General features: G+C 31.6%; 1 protein-coding gene across 3 annotated transcripts in view; it reads left to right on the top strand.

Annotated features, from left to right (window-relative positions):
* RtGEF (Rho-type guanine nucleotide exchange factor) overlaps positions 1-5,000 on the top strand; it is a 44,420-nt gene that overhangs the window by 32,965 nt on the left and 6,455 nt on the right. For 2 of the 3 annotated variants that reach the window (XM_043018860.2, XM_086544806.1), the window contains exon 13: positions 1-1,243. This exon is cut by the window's left edge and continues 1,627 nt beyond it. The exons of the other annotated variant lie outside the window; for it this stretch is intronic. The gene's annotated coding sequence lies outside the window, so the exon portion shown is untranslated. Of the gene's footprint in view, positions 1,244-5,000 lie in introns of those variants that run through there. 3 annotated transcript variants of the gene reach the window in all.

Here is a 5,000-nt window from a genome sequence, read left to right as displayed (position 1 = left end):
CTAAGTACCAATCGTGTTTCCAGGTCGTGTACACTCACACGACGAACATCATTTCTGTGGAGAAGGGGTTAAAGATGAATTCATTACTGTCCAGTATTGAAGAGTTGTCTCAAAGTGCCATAATTAAAAAGTATCAAAATATATGAGGCTGACAGTAGTTTGTAAGAAAAATCAAAGGGCTGACATACTTAAAGAGAGAGAAATATTTTGTTTTGTGGGAGTTTGTTATGTTAATCCTAGTTTCAGAATAAGAATTTCAGTACAATAGTTTTAGCTGAAAGTGCGAGTAATGTAAAGCTTAACAATTTTAAAATTCTTTATATTTATTATTATTATTTTTTTTTTTTTTGCCATTGCCCATCATTGCGAAGAGAGTTTAACTGTAATGACAATTAGTAAGTTGTTCATTAATTACTAATTAGTAAAGTGAAATAGAGTGTAAACAACTCCAAATCACTTGGTAATGATTATTAGTTAATTAGTACAGAATATTTCAAAGGGATGATGGAAAGTATTTTTTATTTGTCTTGTTGAATGAGATTGAAGGAATCTTTTTAAAAATTGTGGATATTATAAGCAATTGCTGTTCCTCCTGGTGCTTCTCAGTATTGTTACAGGGATATAGAAACCTGTATAGCAAACACAGCCTTCTTAGATGTAATATATCCAATTTACATATATATGCATACACACATTTAAGATATATATATATATATATATATGTATATATATTCCATATAATTTAAGTATATTTGCTTTTTAAGTTTGATGAATGTCTCCCAAGTTATAGAATTAAGTGCAATACCGTTTATAGTAAATAAGATGTTTATTGGAAGGAATCCGAGGGTATGCTGTTCATACACTCGGAAAAAGGTTTATGAAACCTTTTATCTTTTATCTAGATTTTTATATTTTGTAAATGCAGAGAAAGAGAGAAAATGGTGTGTCTGCAAGGTAGTGATGCAGTTACAGTTTTTAAAAGTAATGTGAACTCTAGTGACCAAAGTAGATTATGTTCTACAGCAAGTTTAGAAAACATTTGCCGAAATGTATAAGGAGAACACAGACTTCTGCCTGATAACCATTACTGTCACAAATACTTTATGGTACTAGGGTCATATATATCAATACAAAATCCCTATTAGTGACTGAGAAGATATATTTTGTATGTATTTTCACTCTTTAATTCCTTTCTTATGTTTGGTGTTCATCTGATACATTATATCTTTTTAATACAAGTGAATGCAGTATTATCATAACCTCGACCGTGAATGAAATGACAGATTATTTTGCAAAGATAGAATCTTTTATTTATTAAGCTGTTGATGCCAGGGACATGCACCATCCACTATATATGTTTATATATATATGTATATATAGATATTTTTTTTTCTTTCTTTCTTTCTTTCTTTCTTTTCTTTCTCTTTTCTTTTTTCTTTTCTTTTTTTTTCCTTTCTTCTTTTCTTCCTTTCTTTTTTTTTTTTCCTTTCTTCCCTTCTTTCTTTTTTTCTTTCTTTTCCTTTTTATTTTAATTGCTATTATCATTACTGATGTTATTTTTTCTATTGGCAGTAGAAGTATCATGATAATAATGATAACAATAAAGTGAGTAAGAGAGATAACATCTTTTTCCCATAAAAAAAATCAAGGACTGAGATAAACAGTTATGGTCAGGTAGGCTTGCTAATTGACTCTTTGGAACCTTCAGTGTGTATAAAGTAAATGCTAAAACAGAACCATTGTGGACAGTGCAAATATGGTCCTGGCATCAGTGGGTTCATTTATTTTTTCCTATAATAATAAGTGGTCCACTGAGGGCAGTTTCTGTCTCTCTCTCTCTCTCTTTCTATCTAACTCTCTCTCTCTCTTTCTAACTTTCTCTCTCTCTCTCTTTCTAACTTTCTCTCTCTCTCTCTCTCTCTATCTAACTCTCTCTCTCTCTAACTCTCTCTCTCTAACTCTCTTTCTCTCTAACTCTCTTTCTCTCTCTCTCTCTCTCTCTCTCTCTCTCTCTAACTCTCTCTCTAACTCTCTCTCTAACTCTCTCTCTCTCTCTCTCTCTCTCTCTCTCTCTCTCTCTCTCTCTCTCTCTCTCTCTCTCTCTCTCTCTCTCTCTCTCTCTCTCTCTCTCTCTCGCTCTCTCTCTCTCAGTTAGATGCTGCTGAAATCAGTAAATGTTTTTCTGAAAATTTGACGTTTTGAAAAGTATTTATTTATTTATTTTTATTATTATTATTATTTTATTTTATTTTTATTTTATTTATTTATTTATTTTTTTTTCATAACTGTTAAGGATGACCCTGGGAATGCTCTGATGGGTTATGGGACTTTTGAGGGGATGTTGGTAGCTCAGAGAATATATAGAATGTTTTTGAAAAAGGGGTAAGAAATACAATGAATGTATAAGGCAAATATACACATGGACACTTGATATTCATTTCCATATTTGCACCTAGTCACTCTTCACACACAGCCAGGCATACATACATGTATACCTATATCTACACACACACACACACACACACACACACACACACACACACACACACCAGTGTGTTTGTTTGTTTATTTGTTTGTTTATGGATTTAAGGTAACCACATTTATTGCAGTAAACCTGTAACAAACACCATTCATTAGAATTCATGTGGTATTCCAAATAATACTCATAATTGTTAATAATCTGGAAATAGACACAGAAATAGGGTTGGTATGTCTCATGTCTTTAAGAATGATTGAGTAATGCATATTCTTAGGAAAATACCTATCAAAACATATATAGTTTATGAAACATTATGGGCAATTTTGTGATGATGAAACAGAATACAATTTACTGTTTAAAGAATTGTTAGTAATGTCTGAAAATGCATGTTGGTTATGTTAATAAGATTATTTCAAATAGAAAATTTAAAGTTTTGTATGAAGGAAATATAAGCAGTATTTGTATGGAACATGATATCATAGAAGAAAAAATGTGTTAAAAAAAAAGAAAATGTATAAATTAACATGGGTCAATGTGCCTTCATTCATATTCTGTGATTATTAAGTGTAATACTGAGGGAAAAAATAAATGAATATCCATGCATCTCCAGTTATATTATCAGAAAATGAAAATAAACAATAGCACAATATGGGAATCATACGCTTCCCCTCTCTCTCTCTCTGGGAAGTGTGTCTGCAAAATCATAAGCACGGCCAGAAAGACGCAGATTGTGTGACGAGAAGGGACCGAGTTTGTAGACTCGGTGTCAAGGAAGGTTATGTCATGAATGGACATTTCTTACGTGTTTTTCTTTTTTGTTGAATGGCATTGTTTAAGGATGTATCAAGTCTTGGAAGAACTTTGATGGTTTGATAGTTTTACAATAAGACCGCTCGTGAAATTTTGTTCAGCCTTAAACCTACTCAATCTCCAGTTCTAGAGGAAGGTTGTTGTTATCTCATTTATTATATCATGAGGTGATGTACTCTTCTTTTGTAATGATTTTGTTATTGTTTGCTTTTTAATTAGCAGCAAGTGTTACATCTTTTGTATCTTTGTGTCTTCCAGTATTAGTAAAACTGCATCACTCAAAGTTCCACATTAACCCATTGATGCTGGGAGTACAGGTGTAATTGCCCTGTCCACTGTGTGTGTTTTTTTTATTATACTTTTTTTGACACATAGATGGATTTACAGGTATTTAGTCACCAAGGAGTCAATAAATAGGCCCACCTGACCATAGCTGTTTACCCCATTATCATATTTTCACAAATTATGATGATGATGATGACAATGGTAATAATAACATAAGTAATGATGATAATAGTGATATATATATAGAATCTCATTTTCCAGAAAATACATAGTATGGTGTAAACAGGTGACGTTAGCTAGGGCTACAAAATACCCCCTTAGTGACTAAACATTTCTATGTGTAGAAAAAAGTAATCTAAATATATAAAACAAAACCATAGATGGCAGTGCAAATCTCCAACATCATTGAGTTAATGGAAAGAAAAAAAAAATAGAAAAAAAACAATCTTAAAATTTCTCAGGTAAATGTCTTTCTTTTTTTACATGATTTTGGAGGCCAAGCTTTTCCTTTCCAATGCCTTTTCTGATTGCTCTTTGCTTTAATGTGTTTAAGGTGAATCTCTTCTGGACAGTGTAAATGATTATTGATATGTCAAAGACAAGTGTCGAACATTGAAATGCTTTACGTACTTTAACATTTTATTTAGATAGACCTGTACTGCTGTTACAATGATGATAATGAATAACTGTCTCAAGCAGGATTTTTTTTTTTTTTTTTTTTATGGAAAATGTCTAATTTGATATTGTAGATTCTAGTCTTTTGAGGAGTTATTGTATTGTTAAAACTTTTAGCTTTTAGAATATAGGTTATGCTATTAAAAGTATATGTTGTCACTGGTATGTTTTATTTCCAATAGACAAATGATTACAGAATATTCAAAGAAAACTAATCTTATATATTAGAGTGTCAGTCTCTCTATTTGAAGGAGGAAATGGAGGGGGAAAAGGGTCTTGCATTTTTTTACAGTTTACCCTAGAGAGGAACGAGGTGAGAAGAGAATGCTTATTTCTTGTAATCAGAATTGCTCAAATGGTGAAAGGACTTGAGAAGTAGTCTTTATTGAATGCCACTGAAGTCAAAATTGTTTTCCTGAATAGATATATAAAGTTGGATATGAAAGAATGCTTAAATTGAGAACAGACATTGACAAATTCAACCTTTTATTTTGGTGTATCAGTTTCTTCCTATTGTAGTGAAGAAGCAGGTGGATATTTCATACAGCATTTAAAAGATTTACTACTATCAAGTCACTTCCTATTTGGCAAGTGTTGTTGAGTACTTTGCATCCTAACAAATGTTGTGCTTATTGTACTTATAACTTATCACTTTATATTTTTCCCTGGATGACTCTTCTCCAAAGATGTATATTTTTTTTGTTTGTTGGTGTATATATATCTGGTCCATCAGAATGTAGTATCCTTTTCT

The sequence above is a fragment of the Penaeus japonicus genome, unplaced genomic scaffold (assembly GCF_977035675.1).
Source record: "Penaeus japonicus unplaced genomic scaffold, GWHDUDI00000001_assembly GWHDUDI00000015, whole genome shotgun sequence".
Lineage (NCBI taxonomy): Eukaryota > Metazoa > Arthropoda > Malacostraca > Decapoda > Penaeidae > Penaeus > Penaeus japonicus.
Note: the sequence above shows the minus strand (reverse complement) of the source record. Positions and strands in the feature narration are given on the sequence as shown.